This window comes from Mytilus trossulus, chromosome 5 (genome assembly GCF_036588685.1).
Source record: "Mytilus trossulus isolate FHL-02 chromosome 5, PNRI_Mtr1.1.1.hap1, whole genome shotgun sequence".
Classification (NCBI taxonomy): Eukaryota; Metazoa; Mollusca; class Bivalvia; order Mytilida; family Mytilidae; genus Mytilus; species Mytilus trossulus.
Window position 1 is genome coordinate 82,097,766 of NC_086377.1, and position 22,871 is coordinate 82,120,636.

At 32.0% G+C, this 22,871-nt stretch overlaps 1 long non-coding RNA gene across 1 annotated transcript; it reads right to left on the reverse strand.

Moving 5' to 3' along the window:
- Positions 1 to 1,213: 1,213 nt before the first annotated feature.
- On the reverse strand, positions 1,214 to 22,276 carry LOC134717504 (uncharacterized). The gene is made up of 4 exons (XR_010107352.1): positions 22,160 to 22,276; positions 4,548 to 4,713; positions 1,896 to 1,919; positions 1,214 to 1,304 (listed from the first exon to the last, which is right to left on the reverse strand). It is a non-coding gene; the product is annotated as an uncharacterized LOC134717504 (long non-coding RNA).
- Between the last annotated feature and the right edge of the window lie 595 nt (positions 22,277 to 22,871).

Here is a 22,871-nt window from a genome sequence, read left to right on the forward strand (position 1 = left end):
ATCAGGTGTGACATGTCATGTTCAGTACAGGAGTGGTAAATGAATGTTGTATGATCAGGTGTCACATGTCATGTTCAGTTCTTGCATGATAAATGAATGTTGTATGATCAGGTGTGACATGTCATGTTCAGTACAGAAGTGGTAAATGAATGTTGTATGATCAGGTGTCACATGTCATGTTCAGTACAGGAGTGGTAAATGAAAGTTGTATGATCAGGTGTGACATGTCATGTTCAGTACAGGAGTGGTTAATGAATGTTGTATGATCAGGTGTTACATATCATGTTCAGTACAGAAGTGGTAAATGAAAGTTGTATGATCAGGTGTGACATGTCATGTTCAGTACAGGAGTGGTTAATGAATGTTGTATGATCAGGTGTGACATGTCATGTTCAGTACAAGATTGGTAAATGAAAGTTGTATGATCAGGTGTTACATATCATGTTCAGTACTGGAGTGGTAAATGAAAGTTGTATGATCAGGTGTGACATGTCATGTTCAGTACAGGAGTGGTTAATGAATGTTGCATGACCAGGTGTCACATGTCATGTTTAGTACTGGCGTGGTAAATGAATGATGTATTATCAGGTGTCACATGTCATGTTCAGTACAGGAGTGGTAAATGAAAGTTGTATGATCAGGTGTCACATGTCATATTCAGTAGAGGAGAGGTAAATGTATATGGTATGATCAGGTGTCACATGTCATGTTCAGTATTGGAGTGGTAAATGAATGTTGTATGATGTGGTGTCACATGTCATGTTCAGTACAGGAGTGGTAAATGCATGTTGTATGATCAGGTGTCACATGTCATGTTTAGTACAGGAGTGGTCAATGAAAGTTGTATGATCAGGTGTCATGTCTCAAGTCATGGTCATGAAAGATTTTTTTGTGGGACCAAAGTAATGTTTTTTGTCTAGAATACTATGTTACGTGTAATACAGTAAATCTATATTTCAATTGTATACAGTTACGAAGTATCAGACAGCAACTCTTTGACATACAAACTGGAGTGGTATTCATCAGTGTAATAAAGTTAATCACAATATATCATAATACTATGTTTCTTAATATTTTGAAGACAAGAGTATTTGCAATAAATAGAATGTACACTGAATCATAGAACACAAACAAGGGCAATGTTTAACTGATCCACATTATGTGTACTATATAATAAATATCTGTAAATGTGTTAAACATTTTACTTTACTTACAAACCCATCTCTACATTCCAAGTTAGCTGTGTTCTTTATACATATTTCTACCTCTTTTATATTCCCCTCAGTTGCAGCTGTACGAAGTTTCTGTAAGCAAAACAAAGCTTTTACATTTTCCTCTAGAACATACAAATGTATTATAAATGTAATAATTAAATTTAACAAGCTACATTTTTACAGTTCCAACAGTTTATACCAAAAACAGTGATTACCAAGAAGGAGTGAAATTGTTGTCTATAATTTAAGAGGTTTTTTTTTTTAGAAAAGTCTGTAGACAATTGTATATATGCATCAGTTTTGAGATCAGCCTAAGTTTTTGTTGAGGTTTGTACTGCACGCCTGTTTCTTTATAACATAGGTCACATGACATAGGTCACATGACACTGATTGACTCTGAGAATACTGCACGCCTGTATCATATCTTAATGTACATTTTATAGACAACATAAGTCACATGACATAGGTCACATGACACTGACTGACTCTGAGAATACTACACACCTGTATCTTTATGTACAGTTTGTAGACAACATAGATCACATGACATACATTTTGTAGGTCACATGACACTGACTGACTGAGAATACTACACACCTGTATCTTTCTGTACAGTTTATAGACAACATGGGACACATGACATAGGTCACATGACAATGACTTTTAAGAAGAAAAACTTACCTCATCCCAACTTGCCATTATATCCTGTAAAAGAAATTGAAATCATTGTATATTTATTAAAATAAGGAGATATGATTACCAATGAGACAACTATCCACTTAAGTTCAAATGAAGTGGATGTAAGCAATTATAGGCAACAGTACGGCCTTCAACAATAAGAACAAGAGGCTGTCAAGTGACAGCAAACTGGATTTTCCTGCATACAATGTAAGTCGAACCCTGAACAGTTGAACAAGTATGGACACAACATTTAAGCTTAAAACAGCTCTGAATTGGGATTCTGATTGAATATTTATAATAGATTATTTTCTAATTAAGAGGGAATGCCATGAACCATCAAGCTTCCTCCCTAACATTTATTGAAAGTACATTTTTAATTAATAATGAAAATGATATTTGAAAATCTGAAACACAAACAGGATCATGTAAAAAAATAAACATTAACACACACAGCAAAAATGAATTACTACATAACAACTGTGACATCTACCTTCATAACCAGTGATAACACACATGACTTTAAAAAAAAGTCAAAAAGAAATGTTGATGTATCATTATATAATTACTCAGGTCAGGAACACTACCTTATATGGAAATGCATGAATTAGCATACTTATGTTCTCGCACGTGTAATTGTTTATTTACATGTGACGCAATTTATTGTTACCTGTTTTTTTTACGAATCCACTAAATGAGCAACAATGCATTATGGACTACTACGTGTTTACAATCAACCAAGAACACATGCTACTAACTTAAATACAACACATTTTGTCGTGCAATGCGGGATTAACAATTTCGCTTAGTTTTTCATTTTTTGTATCCACATTTATAGTTCGTGATATAAAGTATTCGTTCCATGCTCAGATTAATGATGAGTTCTTTCTATGCGAAGAAAAAGTGTTTGATTTACCAGATATATAGCTATTCACGTATTTGATGATGACATGCAGAATTCATGTATTTGTCCACCAGACAGCAACGAAACAACAGGGAAAAACACAATTACACATCAGACAAACATACAAGTGTAAAGTTAGCCGTCGATTACAACCATGACAGCCGATGCTAAAATTCATGAGTGCAGAAACTTTCGTATAGATAGTTAAAGAGAAATGTGCGATCCATGAATTTTGTGTTCATACAAAAGACGAAGACTAAGAGTTTGTCAAGTATCTGATGGGGTCAATAAACTTTTTGGGTTTAAAAATATATATTGCACCTACTTTTATGTTTAAAAGGTAATTTAAATCGAGGACAAAATGTGTTTATATATTTGTCTTTAAGAGACAATAGCGTATAATCATCAATCGTGGCCATTAATAGCCGACTATACGGTATGGGGTTTTCTCATTGTTGAAGGCGTTACAGTTGCCTATCATTACTTATATCCACTTTATTTGTGCTTAAGTGGATAATTGTCCCATTTGGCAATCATACCCCATCTCCTTATGTTTGTATATAAACATCCCTCAGAAGTTCGGGTTTCCATTATAAAGTATTTACATACATCACAGTCATGACAGTGTTTACAAAAAAGTATTGATTTTTGACATATTTCAGTATTTGGCACTTTCAAACTGTTCCCTTTGCTCTGACGGTAGTGGAAAACAACTGTTGTTTCATATGGTTTTCGTCTTTGCTAAGATTTTTTTTCAAATGGAGATATTAGATTTTTTTTAAATTTTTAACAGACTCGGACTCGAACATTTGTCAATCTTAATAAAATCATTAATGATGTTATCCATGTTTATGTTCGACAAAGTGGGAAATTTGATATGTTTTGATATGTTTTGTGAAAATTGCACCGTTACACCTAAACCTACTATATTTCTTTTATGCATTGGATATAAAAATTTCTATTTTTGTATATAAAATAAGGCCGTTTTTTTTTAAGTTATTTTACACAAATAATTTTTGGTCCCTTTATAGCTTACTTTTCAGCAACGAACCTATGATTGCTTACTTTACTAGATTGTGTATTGAATGGAAAGATGTCTCAATTGGCACTCATACCTCATCGTCGTATTTCTAACTTAATAGGTAATATTGCACCCACTATGATCCAGAGGATTTATATAATCGGAGATATTGCACAGGACAGCAGCCGAAAGATAAAAATACCTATGACAGACTCTGCTGTTGTCTGTTCTATAGTCGGGTTGTTCTCTTTGACACATTCCGAATTTCCATTCTCAATTTTATGCATCGAGTGATGAAACTATACAAAATATGTTAAGCTATTTACCGTCCGAGCTTTAATAACACTTATTTTTAGCATACTGAATATTATGATGTTCAGATCCTGATAAAAAGTTTACACATCCAGTACATATAGAAGTGTTTCTGTGCTAGTTTTCCTGTTTTTCGAGGCAGAAATGTTTTTGGAATGACATTATATATGTTTTAAAGAGATTACAAAATTTTTCATATGAAATTTCACGGCTTCAAGTCGTGAAATTATTGCACAGGTACAATGCATAACAATGGAAAAAAACCTGTTTAACTACTTTTACAAGGCGAGAAAGAAAGTCGAACAGTGAAGCTCGTAAGCAATACTTTTTCAATCTGAGCATGCAAACTGAAGATTATGTGATTTTAAAGAAACGTGTTAAAGTAAAGTCCCTTACTTATTACAATACAATTAAATACCCAAAGTGAAATCTGTTGGTACGAGTTCTACAACCGTCAATATGGGATTACATGTGGGTCTTCGTCAAACTGTTATTGCAACTTCAGCATGTTACTGTTAAGCCTTTCTGCAAGGCCTTAATGCCACTTTATATTCATACCCTTTCTGCCACCAGTCAATCAGAATCTGAAAAAAAGTTTTAAAATTTGTAAACAGATTAAACAGAATAGAGAATGGAAACAAGGAATGTGTCAAAGAGACAACAACCCAACCAGAGAGCAGAGACAGCCAAAGGCCAACAATGGGTCATCAACACAGCGAGAAAATTCCGCACCCAGAGGCACACTTGATCTGGCCCCTAAAGGCTAAACAATAATGATTCCTAGTTCAGCAAAGTAAAGGCAAATATGTTTGTTATTTGTAAAATAAATCATAACTATTTTAATTTTTAGTGGCCTCTAGGGAACTCTTGAAACTGTGCGCAGACACTAAATGCATAGCCATGATATCTAATTTTTTAATCAAATTAATACATTTTTCATTAACCATGGTAAATCAATGAGACGAGGCTTTTAAGGGATAAACTTAGCTGTTATAACAAGGCTTAGTTATTTAAGGCATGTAACTTACTATATGAGAAACTTGGGAATTACTGGGAAGCTTGCGCAGAACCTCATTACATGCTCTGATCATATTTCTTACAATAAATTAAAATACATTGTAATTAAGCATGTACAATGATGTACATAACAGGCTATTATTTGAACTTGGAATTATTTTTACTATGGAATTTGCATAATTTCTTGTGTTTAAAATTTTCAGTAAATTCTATGTTTATTTGGTATAATAATCTTTTGAGCGGTAAAATAACTCTTTCCATTAAATGTATTTTGGTTAGATAGTGTTGTGCGCGGCACAGTACATTCTATTGAAAATAAACTATTTTCTTTGTAATGGTAAGTGTTGAGCGCAGCACAGAACATTTCAGTATAGAATAAACATGGAATTTATTAAAAATTTCAATAACAAGAAAACAAGCAAATTCCATAATTAAAAATAATTCCAAGTTCAAATATTAGCCTGTTACATGTATATGTCTGAGCAAATGCTTTGGAGTGATGAAGAGAAGCTGTAATAACACCCTTTAGTTATTACAGACATACATGTACTTTTTCTGTTATAACATAGGTGTACTATCTGACTATGCATGATGGGAAAACTATGAACTGTTATATCTTTCTATACGGCCTAGCCAAGCTCAGATGTGCATTTCATAGTGGGTCTATGTTATAGGTTTGTAAAGACAAGAAGATAATGTTTACATAAGTAATACATGTTTGAACTGAAGGAGGGAATGTAGGGCTTCACAATGAATATCAAATATCATGTATAGGTGTTACCGTTTTTAAATAAAACACTAAAATACACGCTGAAAATGGGCAAAATTTCACGTTATGTTGTTTCATTTAAAATTTCGCTGTTTTTAACAATTGATAGTTAATAAGTGAAATTAATTTGAACTACATTATTGGTTCACTGTTATAGACAATTTATTCATTTTTCTTTTACTGGTTGTTGCAACAAAAAATCTCCAGTGGTTACAAAGTTATGATCAAAAGTTGAATACTATGGGTTTGTTATGAAATTTTGTACTTTTGTTTTTAGCTTGCTCAGTGTAGTGATTTAAGAGAAAAATGAATCAAATGTATGCTATTATGTGTTTTGTTTTCTCTTTTAGTATATACTTTATCAAAAACTACCTCATTTATCAAAATTGCAGTACCCTAGCTGAAGATATATGCCATCAAAGTTGGATATACAAATAAAGTGAAAAATTGTCTTGTCCGTAGACATGCATTCCTTAGTAAACTGGAAGTATAATAACATTAATGTTGCATTGCTAAGTTCCTGTTCTTTTGTAGATATGAAAACTCTACAAACATTTTTTTCTACCATCTATTAATAGAGGAAAAATTTCAAAAATATGTCAGAATGTCTTGTCCCTAGACACATGTCTTGTCCGTAGACATGTCTTTTTATCAATATTGCTTGGCTGTATGGGTATAAATTAGTCCTATGTGTTGTTTAAACTTAAACATATCTTACTTTTAATAAATAAATGGTAATTTAAGTGTTCTCAATTTTTGTAAAATTACTTTACAGGAGTGGATTTTAAAAAGTGGCAGATCATCAGTCATAAAAAGCATACCTTATTTTACTTCAATATTGTTTATTCCAGTTGCTGCATACCTTAAAAGGTTAACTAAATCAAATTAAGAAAAAGTATTTCTCTCTCTCTTACTTTATCTTTTGTATTTCAGTATAAACAGCAGATGAGGAAGTGTCTACGGACAAGACACTTGTACATAACAAGTATTAAATTCAATTATTTGTCTGCTTTGGAACTTAAATCTTATTTTTAGGTGAAGAAAGTTATCTATTCAAATTAAGACTCAGTATTTTCAACATGAATATAGTCACAATTCATTCTAACAGATTGTTTTTTTAACTGAAATTGTCTTGTCCGTAGACATTACCACAATATATTTTAGCCTATTTCCTCGAGTTCAGCCTAATTTGATAGGCAACATGTATGTTATTTTTTCAAGAGAACACATTCAACTATGTCAAAAATGAGTTATAATAAAAGTTTGATTGTTGTAAACAGTCAGATATATGGATTTCAGTTAAAAAAAAAGTGTCTTCATTTTGGCTCAATCAATAAATTTTTGAGATGTGTAAAGAATTATGGGTACATTTTTATATTTTCCAAAATTTAAAAAACACAATTTAAAATTTAATTGGTAACTTTTAATCTTAACTTTAACAATCATCTTTGAAAGCATTTAATTGAATATCAATAAAATGTCTTGTCCGTAGACATTATCAAAATGTATTTGTTTCCATTTTCCTCCCAGTTAAGCTAAGTTTGATAGATAAACCTGATAAAATGTATGTTTTTTTTTTTCAAGAGAGTTAACACTTTCAGCTATATCAGAATTAGGTTTTAATAATGCATTTCATTAAATATAAATACAATGTCTTGTCCGTAGACAAAATATATAAATTGTATTGCTATGTTTGATTGTTTATTGTAAGAACATGCATCAAGTTATTTTAAGGTTCAATACACCAAAAGAAAGGTTTTTTTGGAAGTTTTGTTATTTATAGATAAATTAGATACAGTTTTATCAGATAAGATAAATAATCAAAGAAAGCTACTGTTGCTTGAAATAACTGTGAGTTAAACATGTTCTTGTCATTTTTTTTTCAATTAAAATGTTTGATATTCAATAATTCTAAACATATTTTGTTGTCTTTGTCATTGACCAAAAATCTGACACTCAGGTGACCATGTCTTGAAGGCAACCATTAAAGAGAATTAAACAGTTTTTAAACACCATTTATTTCATAAAAATATAAAATATTTCTAACAAAAACTGCATGTATTATATAAATGCTTCCAGTGTTAGCCTAACAATGGAAATTTTTCATAATTTAAACCATTTTTTAATCAAAATACCAAGAGTTTTGTCCTGAGGTGATGCTCATTTTTGACTTCATGTGAAACACAAAATGCACATCTGATCTTGGCTAGGCCGATAGTTGAGTATACCGGTACATAAAGACAATAGTATTAATATCAATAGAACTTGTATACATTTTAACAAAACTAATGATGTATTGTTCCTTTGAAACATGTAACATACATATGTTATCACAGCTAGTTCTTTGATTTTTTAGTCCACAATAACAAATGTATGTTATTTTTCTGTAATAACTCTATAGAGTTATATCCTTGACTGACTGAACCATGAAAATGAGGTCAACGTCGGGTGACAGCTGCCAGTTGGACATGTACATCTTATAATGATTCCATATACAAATAAATTGGGAATGTTTCCATGGGACACAGAAGTTGCCCCCGTTTGCATATCATATAAAGTTATAAAGGGACATAACTGAAGAACGGTAAAGGTAACTATCAAAATTTGGTTGAGGCTAACTTAAGGCCCAAGACCACAATTAATGACCCCGCTTTTCGTTGTGCACGAATATAGTTCCCTTTAATTATAGTGTATTTTTTCTTTATTTTTTTTCTTTCCCTTTCTCATTCATTTCTTAGCTTTTCTGGGGTGGGAATGAAAGAAGAGAGCTGAAATAAACTTTTGGATGTTTTATTTTAACTGATTTTAATAAGGAAAGAGTGATTAGGCCAGGTGCAAAAAGGTTATATTTACACTTTTCGGAACATCTCTTGACTTGCCTATAGGGGTATGGATGTGTATTGGCCAAATTTGTATGATGTAAACATGCAATTTTTCTGAAAATTGCATATGTTTTGGGACTTGAACTGTACATTACTCACACAAAAAATTAGACAAAAAGAACAATTCATTTTTTTTTAATGCGACAAAACGTTATAAAGAAATGATAGAAGAATTAATTGTGGTCTCGGGCCTAAGAGGTGCATTTCAGCAAATTTTGAATTTATACTTTGACAACTTCTCTGAATGATCTATTGGTATTTATTTGTCAAACTATATGAGAAGAAATGGTTTCCACTTTTATTTGATAGAAATTTGTAAAAAAAGTCACTTTTCAGCTAATATGCCCAAAAAGTAGCTTTTTCACTTTTTTCAATATTTTTGCAAAAGCAGCATTCTTAATTTTTCTCTGACATTTTTTTTCTGATATCTATTTGTGTTTGTGGTATTTATTTCATGTGTTTTACTCATTTGTGAACTCAGAACACAAAGAAAGGTGGATAAAAGCATAAAAAGAGTGCAAAATGTGCTGTTTTAATAGTCTAGGTCTAGCGGTCCGTACGAAGCAAGTGAAATATGAAGTTCTATGCACTTAAAAATTGTATTTCTTTAAACAGATTGCACTGAATCTATATCAAAAGCACTTATTACTGGTTGTTTAAACTTGTCTGTTTCACAGAATACCTTTATTTTCTTCTTTTGGATGGCTGGTGGTTAAAAAATTGGCATTTTAAGACTGAAATTTCATGCAGGTTTTAAACAGTAAATTGAAAAAACTTTGCATCAGACCATACTGTCTACATATATAGTTAATAGCAACAGTCTTGTTACATCCAGGCTTCATATTTGATCATATCTTAGCAAGGATTTGGGCAAAAAGAAGCATATTTCCATCTCCAATATCATTTATATGCAATTAAATATGAAAATACAGGGAACACCCTAAATTGACAACTTGTTATTTTAAGCTTGACATTGCTTAAGACCAAGTAAAACTCATGTGTTATACTATTTGAAACTTATATTTACATGAAAAGAATATTTATGATATGTTAAATGTTTTGTTTTAACTTAACAACTTCAGAAAATTGTTGTAAGTTGAAAATATTACATTTCATATAAGGCCTCGCTTCATTTGAAAACCTCTATTTTTTGGCATAGGCACATATAAAATTAACTTTTGTCAAATTTTTATAAGTCTCATACATTAAGTATGCTATCCTTTACTTTGAATAGATAATGTCTTATACATTGAGACATAAAAAAGTGCAATTTGGTGTTTTGAGGGGATTTTTGAAGCCAAAATTTGAAAGTTGAAATTTTTCTATCTATACGTCATAATTCAGCAACCAAAGTTGAGATATAAAAAATATCACATTTTCTAAAATATATATCATATGGCTATGAAACTTTGTAAACTGACTCATAAAACACTAAGCTTAAATCATGCCAAGTTTTATTGGAATTGGTCAAGTTTTTGGCCCCTAATAGGCCCAAGACCACAATTAATGACCCCGCTTTTCGTTGTGCACGAATATAGTTCCCTTTAATTATAGTGTATTTTTTCTTTATTTTTTTTCTTTCCCTTTCTCATTCATTTCTTAGCTTTTCTGGGGTGGGAATGAAAGAAGAGAGCTGAAATAAACTTTTGGATGTTTTATTTTAACTGATTTTAATAAGGAAAGAGTGATTAGGCCAGGTGCAAAAAGGTTATATTTACACTTTTCGGAACATCTCTTGACTTGCCTATAGGGGTATGGATGTGTATTGGCCAAATTTGTATGATGTAAACATGCAATTTTTCTGAAAATTGCATATGTTTTGGGACTTGAACTGTACATTACTCACACAAAAAATTAGACAAAAAGAACAATTCATTTTTTTTTAATGCGACAAAACGTTATAAAGAAATGATAGAAGAATTAATTGTGGTCTCGGGCCTAAGAGGTGCATTTCAGCAAATTTTGAATTTATACTTTGACAACTTCTCTGAATGATCTATTGGTATTTATTTGTCAAACTATATGAGAAGAAATGGTTTCCACTTTTATTTGATAGAAATTTGTAAAAAAAGTCACTTTTCAGCTAATATGCCCAAAAAGTAGCTTTTTCACTTTTTTCAATATTTTTGCAAAAGCAGCATTCTTAATTTTTCTCTGACATTTTTTTTCTGATATCTATTTGTGTTTGTGGTATTTATTTCATGTGTTTTACTCATTTGTGAACTCAGAACACAAAGAAAGGTGGATAAAAGCATAAAAAGAGTGCAAAATGTGCTGTTTTAATAGTCTAGGTCTAGCGGTCCGTACGAAGCAAGTGAAATATGAAGTTCTATGCACTTAAAAATTGTATTTCTTTAAACAGATTGCACTGAATCTATATCAAAAGCACTTATTACTGGTTGTTTAAACTTGTCTGTTTCACAGAATACCTTTATTTTCTTCTTTTGGATGGCTGGTGGTTAAAAAATTGGCATTTTAAGACTGAAATTTCATGCAGGTTTTAAACAGTAAATTGAAAAAACTTTGCATCAGACCATACTGTCTACATATATAGTTAATAGCAACAGTCTTGTTACATCCAGGCTTCATATTTGATCATATCTTAGCAAGGATTTGGGCAAAAAGAAGCATATTTCCATCTCCAATATCATTTATATGCAATTAAATATGAAAATACAGGGAACGGCCTAAATTGACAACTTGTTATTTTAAGCTTGACATTGCTTAAGACCAAGTAAAACTCATGTGTTATACTATTTGAAACTTATATTTACATGAAAAGAATATTTATGATATGTTAAATGTTTTGTTTTAACTTAACAACTTCAGAAAATTGTTGTAAGTTGAAAATATTACATTTCATATAAGGCCTCGCTTCATTTGAAAACCTCTATTTTTTGGCATAGGCACATATAAAATTAACTTTTGTCAAATTTTTATAAGTCTCATACATTAAGTATGCTATCCTTTACTTTGAATAGATAATATCTTATACATTGAGACATAAAAAAGTGCAATTTGGTGTTTTGGGGGGATTTTTGAAGCCAAAATTTGAAAGTTGAAATTTTTCTATCTATACGTCATAATTCAGCAACCAAAGTTGAGATATAAAAAATATCACATTTTCTAAAATATATATCATATGGCTATGACACTTTGTAAACTGACTCATAAAACACTAAGCTTAAATCATGCCAAGTTTTATTGGAATTGGTCAAGTTTTTGGCCCCTAATAGGCCCAAGACCACAATTAATGACCCCGCTTTTCGTTGTGCACGAATATAGTTCCCTTTAATTATAGTGTATTTTTTCTTTATTTTTTTTCTTTCCCTTTCTCATTCATTTCTTAGCTTTTCTGGGGTGGGAATGAAAGAAGAGAGCTGAAATAAACTTTTGGATGTTTTATTTTAACTGATTTTAATAAGGAAAGAGTGATTAGGCCAGGTGCAAAAAGGTTATATTTACACTTTTCGGAACATCTCTTGACTTGCCTATAGGGGTATGGATGTGTATTGGCCAAATTTGTATGATGTAAACATGCAATTTTTCTGAAAATTGCATATGTTTTGGGACTTGAACTGTACATTACTCACACAAAAAATTAGACAAAAAGAACAATTCATTTTTTTTTAATGCGACAAAACGTTATAAAGAAATGATAGAAGAATTAATTGTGGTCTCGGGCCTTAAGTCAGAGAACGCAAACGAAAAATTCTGCACCTTTACCATTTGTAAAGGGGCATAACTCTAGAATGGTTTAAGTGAAGCACCAAAATTCAAACTTGATCTGTCCTTTGTGGAAATAAGCATTGTGTATAAGTTTCATAACATTTGGTTGAGGCAAACTAAAGTTAGAGAACGGATACCAACTTTGGGACGCATGGACATAAATTATGTAGGGACAGACGGATGCACAGACCAACAAGGGCATAAATATAGTAGACCTATTGATTACAGTATTTGAGATATGATAGATAGTTTATTCTCATAAAACCATGAAGTACATAGGTTACAGAGAAGTTAAAAACATGCATATGGACTCGACCCATACAAATTTAACCTTGCATGTTCACTGATCCATGAATAGAAAACTGTCTGACGGGCACTAGGACCCTGCAAGGTACGCACATACCAAATATAGTTATCCAACTACTCATACATGTCATAATAAGAGAGAAATTAAGAATACTAATAATCTTAACTTTTTTTCAAGTAGTCACTGAACCATGAAAATGAGGTCAAGGACAACATTTGGACATATGACAGACTGAAACTTCATAACATAAGGCATCTATATCCAAAGTACGAAGTATGAAGGATCCAGGTCTTCTTTATACAAATGTAGGTAAATAAAATTCACTTGTATAAGTATCCTACAAATTTACTTTTATAAGTAAATTTTTTTTTACTTCTTCAAGTAAATAACTAGAGGCTCTAAAGAGCCTGTGTCGCTCACCTTGGTCTATGTGCATATTAAACAAAGGACACAAATGGATTCATGACAAAATTGTATTTTGGTGATGGTGATGTGTTTGAAGTTCTTACTTTACTGAACGATTTTGCTTCTTACAATTATATCTATCATGAACTTTGCCCATTAGTAACAGAGAACTATATTTGGTAAAAATTTACATAAATTTACCAAATTAATGAAAATTGTTAAAAATTGACTATAAAGGGCAATAACTCCTTAAGGGGTCAATTGACCATTTAGGTCATGTTGACTTATTTGTAGATCTTACTTTGCTGAACATTATTGCTGTTTACAGTTTATCTCTATCTATAATAATATTCAAGATAATAACCAAAAACAGCAAAATTTCCTCAAAATTACCAATTCAGGGGCAGCAACCCAACAACCGATTGACCGATTCATCTGAAAATTTCAGGGCAGATAGTGCTTGACCTGATAAACATTTTTATCCCCATGTCAGATTTCCTCAAAATGCTTTGGTTTTTGAGTTATAAGCCAAAAACTGCATTTTACCCCTATGTTCTATTTTTAGCGGTGGCAGCCATCTTGGTTGGTTGACCAGGTCACGCCACACATTTTTTAAACTAGATACCCCAAGGATTAATTTGGCCAAGTAGTTTCAGAGAAGATTTTTGTAAAAGATTACTTTAATTTACGAAAAATGGTTAAAAATTGACTATAAAGGGCAATAACTCCTAAACGGATCAACTGACCCATTTTGGTCATGTTTGACTTATTTGTAGATCTTACTTTGCTGAACATTATTGCTTTTTACAGTTTATCTCTATCTATAATAATATTCAAGATAATAACCAAAAACAGCAAAATTTCCTCAAAATTACCAATTCAGGGGCAGCAACCCAACAACCGATTGACCTATTCATCTGAAAATTTTAGAGCAGATAGATCTTGACCTGATAAACATTTTTATCCCATGTCAGATTTCCTCAAAATGCTTTGGTTTTTGAGTTATAAGCCAAAAACTGCATTTTACCCCTTTGTTCTATTTTTAGCCGTGGCGGCCATCTTGGTTGGTTGACCAGGTCACGCCACACATTTTTTAAACTAGATACCCCAAAGATGATTGTGGCCAAGTTTGGATTAATTTGGCCAAGTAGTTTCAGAGGAGAGGATTTTTGTAAAAGATTACTTTAATTAACGAAAAATTGTTAAAAATTGACTATAAAGGGCAATTACTCCTAAACGGGTCAACTGACCATTTTGGTCATGTTGACTTATTTGTAGATCTTACTTTGCTGAACATTATCGCTCTTTACAGTTTATCTCTAACTATAATAATATTCAAGATAATAACCAAAAACAGCAAAATTTCTTCAAAATTACCAATTCAGGGGCAGCAACCCAACAACAAATTGACCGATTCATCTGAAAATTTCAGGGCAGATAGATCTTGACCTGATAAACATTTTTACCCCATGTCAGATTTGCTCTAAATGCTTTGGTTTTTGAGTTATAAGCCAAAAACTGCATTTTACCCCTATGTTCTATTTTTAGCCGTGGCGGCCATCTTGGTTGGTTGACCGGGTCACGCCACACATTTTTTAAACTAGATACCCCAATGATGATTGTGGCCAAGTTTGGTTTGATTTGGCCCAGTAGTTTCAGAGGAGAAGATTTTTGTAAAAGTTAACGACGACGGACGACGACGACGACGGACGACGACGGACGACGACGCCAAGTGATGAGAAAAGCTCACTTGGCCCTTCGGGCCAGGTGAGCTAAAAAGTGTGTGTACAAAAAAAAAGTAAAAACACAAAAATACTGAACTCCGAGGCAAAATCAAATGTCCAAACACATCAAACGAATGGATAACAACTGTCATATTCCTGACTTGGTACAGGCATTTTCTAATGTAGAAAATGGTGGATTGAACCTGGTTTTATAGCTAGCTAAACCTCTCACTTGTATGACAGTCGCATCAAATTCCATTACATTGTCAACGATGTATGAACAAAACAAACATACTCAAAGAGTAAAAATGTCAAAAATAGGGGTACAACAGTCAATATTGTGTTATCATCTTAATATCACTACATAAACAACAAATGTGACAAAGTAGCACAAAAGGCATACATCAAATTTAACATTCTCATTTTGCTTTTCTTATACGGCTGAATTTATCTATGTAAAGTCTACCCATAAATGAAAGTAGTACCCCTGACTGTACGTTATACAGGGAATTATTTGTACAGATTCTCATCGAACTATTTTCAACAAATTCGGCGGGGTCATCATATGATTTGCTTTATACAATAGTGAATACAGAGTTTATTCTTAGTATTGGATATTGTCAAAATGGCCAAATCCAATCCGCCACTGTAAGGATTAGGTGCCTTAACCAATGAATGGTAGACAAACCAAGAGAGAGTCCAGGAGAAGGGAAATCATTTGACAAAGACAGATATAGGCTTTGAGCTATCTGTCAATAACTGAGAATACTCTCAGATCTGCACAATGTGTTTTTGTTGTGAGGGATGTGTAAATACGCTGTCAGGGTCGGTATGTATATATGGCTAAGTATTCAGTAAAGTGCTGTTTCAATGGGTGTCCCAGAAAAATGCATTTTTTTCATATTTTAAATTATTTTGAGTTTTAATGCAGGTAGCTAATCAATCCACTGTATAATGAAGAGATAATATAAACAGTCTCATATGAAAAGTTTATTGTTGAATAAAGTATTTTATAAACATGATAAATGAAGTGTTGAATTCCCTGTTTTGTGCATGCTTATTTTGTGACAACATGGACAAGACCCAAAATCAAAATCAAAATTGTTTAATAAACCTTTTTTTATGAATGGCAACTAGGTAAAAAGGATTTTCAGGTAATACAATAGGTTTGGCAAGGTTTAGGACACTAAAACATGAAAAATCTTCAAAAAATAAGGATTAAAAACAATTTTAAATGGTCATGTTGTCGGACTAACATTTTCTGTCTTCTTACCAAGTAAAAATGAAATATAAGTTATGTAACAATAGAGTGCAATTAAATGCACAAAATATCTTGAGGCTTGAGCTTATTAACTAAAATATGATAATTCATCATGAAGATACAGCAGAAAGTTTAATTTTTTTCAGGAATTGTCATTAAAGTTTACTCTTGAAAAATCTGTCCAACCGTTACAGGCGAAAATTTCAATTTTCATTTGCAAGTTGCCAACTCAATTTAATTTTTTTTTAATGTTTATGACAACATATTTTAAGACAATTGCAATGTGCATACGGTATTGCTGTCAACTGTTCCTTTTTATTCGAGGTCAACGACATGGAAGGGGTGAACACTCTTTCTGTCCAACCAAGAGATGGAAGTTACATCCGAATTAATGTTACGTCCAACATCCAAGATATTCTCTACAAGGGCTACCACAAGTCACAGAATCAATTTCACTTCCACTTTGACAATAACTTTAACCTTAAATACTACTGTATATATGAAAAATTAAGAGGTTTTAAAGTGTTGACAGTGTAAATTGCACATTATTTTGAAAATTAGGATGTAACAAGAGTCCTATAATGTTCTGTTAGACGAACCTTAGGACAAATTCTTCTAATGTCGGACGTAACAGCATTTTCAAAGTAAAAAGAAACTTGTTAACAACTAGCAAGTCCACATAAATTTAAAAATAGTTCTCAGACCCTTCCTCGTCTCTTCTGAAGAGGTCCCCATTTTTAAATTGCCATTAGGAATAGTAAAATAATGAATTCTGTCCTATATTTGTCCGACAGGGAATATAATCTGTCCTATGTTTGTCCTACAATAAATGAATTCTGTACGCTGCTCATTGTTGAAGGCGGTACAATGACCTACAGTTGTTAATGTCAGTGTCATTTTGGTCTCTTGTGGACAGTTGTCTCATTGACCAATCAAAATTGAGAAGAAAAAAATACCTATTGAAATTGCAGTAATATGTTTAACTTTAAAAGCATCTAACATGCATTACCAACATTTATCACTGATAAAGAAAATGTATACTGTATATATTGTTAGGTATACTGTTCCCAGCTGTCACATTGTATTGGATTTTGACATTAAAATTTGTCAAAAAGTAATTTTGAGTTTGTGTACAAAATATTTTCTGCTTTTTCTTTCTTTTACATATATCTTTTGATTTTCAATTCTAGTGTTTATATTTATTTACCATGCATAGATGTAGTTTGTCACCTGTCAGGGTTTTTTCGCCAAAACCCAGGATTACCCTTATCCGCATCCGGAATCGGATCCGATATTGTAATTGTTTGCAGCCATTTTGTTTTCAATGTTGTTTTTGACAGATATTGAGATACGATTTAACTTGGATTTACACATTATTTGTCGGCGATTTTCTGTATAAAGCTAGCGGTTGAACAAAATGAACATCGCTGTCATGAATAATAATGATGAAAATAAGTTTTGAGATCGTTTATTATGAGACATTGGTAAAAATGTTTGCAAAGTTATTTTTTTATTTTTCAATGTCCTTCGGGCATGTCGGGCGTAGCTAGTAACCAAGTAGAAAGTCCGACTGCAAAAACCTCTGCGTCCAAATTGAAAAGATACGAAAATTTCATCTTCTAATTCAAAATTGCCGCCAACAGCGTGAACAGTTGAACTTATTTTAATAGACTACTGACGTAGTTGACTACGTATTGACGACAAACAATATTCCTACGTCTTTTGCCATTTGGGAAATCTAAACTACTTGTCTTTAGAGATTTTCCGCGATTAAATATTTCATACATTTGTTCTTTGACATCTTAGCCAAAAGCTCAGGGGATAATAAACTACATAAGGATTCCTAATGTGCTCTACTTCCTATGTGCAACTTTAAAACTTTTGGGAAAATCGACGATCATTTAAGGTTTTTCTGGTCATATTTTTTGTAAATCAGAATTAAAAGCATGAAAAAACTGTCCAATAAGTTATAAATAACATAATATCCAGCTAGATAATAACAATGGCACATATTTCAGCATTTATTGGGTAGAACACAAATCCAGGGTGCTCGCATAAGGCAGCTTAACTGCCTAAAAATATTTGCTTGGTATAAGTGCTCTTAACCAACAAAATTTCATTCAAAAAACTTCTTAAAGCATTAATACTAGACCATGCAGCTTGGACACTTTAATTCTTTGAAATTTAAAATATTTATATAGAATGGTAGACTTAAGTTTTAATTCTCCATGGTAAAAAGGGGGAGGGGGTCAAATTACCATGGCTCAGTTAATCTAAAAAGTAAAATTTTCAAAACATCTTTTCAAGCTAATAAAATAAATACAAACTACTTATTGGAGTATAATAAATATATAAAGGAGTTACAGTAGCAAGATATTTTAACATTAAAGGTCTTTAGATGTATAGTAGGGGGTCCAATATATACCATGGTAGGGGGGTCAAAATAACATGACTAAGTAAAATTTTCAAAATATCTTTTCCAGCATGTTAAATACATACAAACTACTTAATGGAGTATTAAAACTATGTTGAGGAGTAAGAAAAACTTGGATTTTTAAAATTCAAGGTCTATAGGAGGGGGTTCAATATACCGTTGAAAGGGGGGTCAAAATACAATGGATTTTTTTTTCTTTAAAATATCTTTTCAAGCATGTTAAATGCATTCAAACTACAAATTGGAGTATTACAACTATGTTACTGAGTTAGAATAGCTAGAATTTTTTAAATTGAATGTCTATGGTAGGGGGTTCAATATACCGCAGGGGGGTCAAAATACCATGGCTAAGTAAAATTATCAAAATATCTTTTCCAGTATGTTAAATACATACAAACTACTTTTTAAAGTATTATTTCTATGTTAAGGAGTTAGAATAGCTTGAACTTTTGAAATTCAAGGTCTATAGTAGGGGGTTCAATATAGCGCAGGGGGTCAAAATACCATGGCTAAGTAAAATTTTCAAAATATCTTTTCCAGTATGTTAAATACATACAAACTACTTGTTGGAGTATTATAACTATGTTAAGGAGTTTGAATAGCAAGAATTTTTGAAATTTAAGGTCTATAGTAGGGGTTCAATATACCGCAGGGGGTCAAAATACCATGGAAATTAAATTTTTTCAAAATATCTTTTCCAGCATGTTAAATGCATACAACAGAGCTCCAGATAAGCTGCGTATTTGCGTGATCACGCATAACAAATGATAAAAAAACTCAATGCAATTGCCCATTGCAGGGTTCAATAACCCAATTAGTTCAAAGAAAAACCCAATTATATGCCAAAAGTCTGGGTTCTCAACCCTTTTATTGGCTACCGTTAGCGTTATTTACCCTTATCTGTTTACAGTCGTCGCGTAAATCTATTTCTATAATATTTATAATTGGAAATGTCCTTTCGTTCTAAAAATAGATCCCTGCATCATGTAGCTGAAATGGGTCCCTGCTGGAATTTTCCGTTGCCCAAAGGTACACATGTTTTTGAAAACATTTCGATCTTCTCGGCGATTATCCAATTAGCGTGTGTCAAGTTGACATATTTTTTTCGAATTGCTCAGGATTTATCATAACATACATTGAATTAAAACGAAAGTGAATGTCCGGTAAAAATATCATGAATATTGAATAGAAGCATGTTTTCAGCTTCTTTTGAATAGCTGAGGGAAACATGGGAAAGTTATGATGATAACAAGAATCAGCCAGATATTTTAGAAAGCGTCCATCTAACACATGGGCGTGTTTTCGTAACTATACAAGAACATTGCTAATAAACACGGGGTTCGTCAAAAACAAACCCAGTTGGAAAAAGTGAAAGGCCAAATCATGATATGTAGTTGGAAAGCATCGGAAACCAAAAGTTCTAAGAAGGGATCACTTAACCCAGATTTATGTAAATTGAATAAAACAAAAACATTCAAGTATAGTTTAGAGTTTATATACTAATTTTTTTTCATTTTACGGTTAATAATACCGACACAGGCACTCGTCTCAGAATTTTTGATATAAAGGTATTCAGAGGAAAAAAATGTTAAACGAGTGCCTATGAAAACACATATCAATTTTTTACAGTTTATATATATAAGTTGTGAGAAAATACAAAACTAGCAGAAGGTTTGAAACTAGACCCAAATTAAACCTACAATCTTCAGTGAATTGATCAAATAAAACAGCTAGCACATATATACAAAGAAAGAAACATATTTAAGATGGAAAAACATCTGGAGTTGATATTGCCTAAATATTAAATATTGTGTTGATGAAAAAACCCAATACATTAAGGAGCTTGGTGGTGAAAAACCCAATTTGATATTAACTTGAGGGGTGAATTGAAATTGATAATGCAATTAAAAAACTTAATCACCAAATTACATAAGAAAATGGTGGGTAAAAACCCCAATTTGTGAATTCTTATCTGGAGCTCTGATACAAACTACTCATTGAAGTATTATTACTATGATAAGGAGTTAGAATAGCAAGAATTTTTTAAATTGAAGGTCTATAGTAAAAAATTTACATAGTATTTTGACCCCCCTGCGGTATATTCAATATGGCGGTGCACGGTCGGGCCTACTTTTGTAGATCTAATTGTGGAACCTAGTGTACATATTTTTTACGAAGTCATATGCTAAAAATGAGTTGTACCATGAGAGACAAGAAAAGTTTTGAAATATGTCATCTGTCTAAAAGTCTTTGTATAGTCATGATAGTTTTGGAATGTTCCCTTTTCATTAACATTCTACGTAATGAAATATTCTTATCCTCATATAGCATGTATAGTGAATGCTTATAAATAAAAAATAAACAACAACCTTCTAACAATTATTCTACAAGACTAAAATACCTGTTGCTATGAAAAACAATGAAAATAATATAACATTATTTTTATTCGAGAAATTTCAAACAGAATAATTATGTCAGCTCACTGTAAATACTTGTATGTATATAATAAAAGTAAAGTAAATTCAAATCTGTATATATCAGTTACAATATTTATACCATGAAATCTGTAAACCAATCTCATTCAGGACTGAAGTTCAAAATGCATTGAATGTGAATAGCATTAGAAGTGAACTGCCTCTTCTGCATGGATTCCTATCTATGTTTTTAGTTGAACATGTTGAAAATACATATATTGATTGTTGTTTTAAAAACCACATTATTCGGTATCCTTTACTATCTTGTGTGCAGAGTTTGTGAAAAGTGTCAGTCCTCAGGATTTCACCACCAAAATTTTGCATAGGACTGACACATTTTTAGTATTTTTCAATAGATTAATAGTGAGAACCAGCAGATTTTCTTCAAGGACCACCAGGGGAAAAAGATTTCGCGAACTCTGCGTGTGCAATGGCAAGTGGTTGAACTATCTTTAAATTGCAATAAACTGGCTGTATACATGCAAAAAAAAACTATCACCGCTGATTTCCAATCAAAACTAAACCAAAAGTTGTCCATGCAAGGGAAATAACTCTGTATACACAATTAATTTTGATATGAACACAGCTATCTAGATTTATTTATTGGACCTAATTATTTAATTAATACATTAAACTTAATAAAAAAAGTACATTTTATGACTGTATAACGTTCCCTTGTATTTTTTTGAAACGAATGTAACTTTCAAACCCTTGTTTGTAACTCAAATATTTCATCGTATTCCCGAAAATTATAATACAGAATCATGAATATTCATATAATATCTATCAAAGGCAATCAGAACCTTCTGAGACTTAACAAGATCATAGAAGGCCGTAATTGGAGGTCACCCGAAGATTTTATTTTTACACACATCTGGGAACAATTTTTTAGGGTAATTTGGAGTTATCTCCCATTGGTTTGCCATACCTACAAAATGTAAATAATATTTTTAAAATGAGATAAAATGAGTAGAGCCTTTGTCATTTCTTCACGTGAGTCAAATTTAACAGAAATATTTAAGACTTACCCTTTAAAGTCATTGAAATGATTATGATTGATGATTTCTTGGTTAAAAAGTTTGTAGAACACGTTGTCAAAACAAAAAACAAACCAAAACGTAACCCGAATAATCCAGTCGTTATATACGATCACTTCGATCACTCCATTAACTGGAGGACAATGACCGATAGAGGGCGCTGAATTATTCGAGTTAACTAAACGAGACACTGAATGACGGGATTGGGGCAAGTCGGACCAGGAAAACTCGGACCAGTTTAAAAGAAACTCGGATTGGATTGAAAGATATGACCAGTTTGAAACACTGATTGGGCCCATTTAAGGTCGATTCTAAACAATTTCAAAGACACCTCGGAACAATGTGAAACACTGATTGGGCCCATTTTTAGAACGCTTCTCAGTGGTTGATTCTAAGGGAAAAAAGGGGGCGTAGAGGACGTAATTGACGCGGCCTCCCGTTTGATCGCCAAATAAATAATAAATAATTTTTCACGGTGTATATAGATTTTTAGTATTAAAATGTCCAAACATTTTTTTTATTTAATTGTCTTAAAAACTGGTCCGAGTTGTCTTAAAATGATTTTGACAAAAAGTTTCCGAACGGTTGTTTTATTCATGAATGTCTATAAAAAAATTAAGTCAAATGGAGCCATTGATTCACATAAATTTGCCAATGAATATTGACTGAATGCTACCATTTCCCCAACAGGAGAATCTTTTCC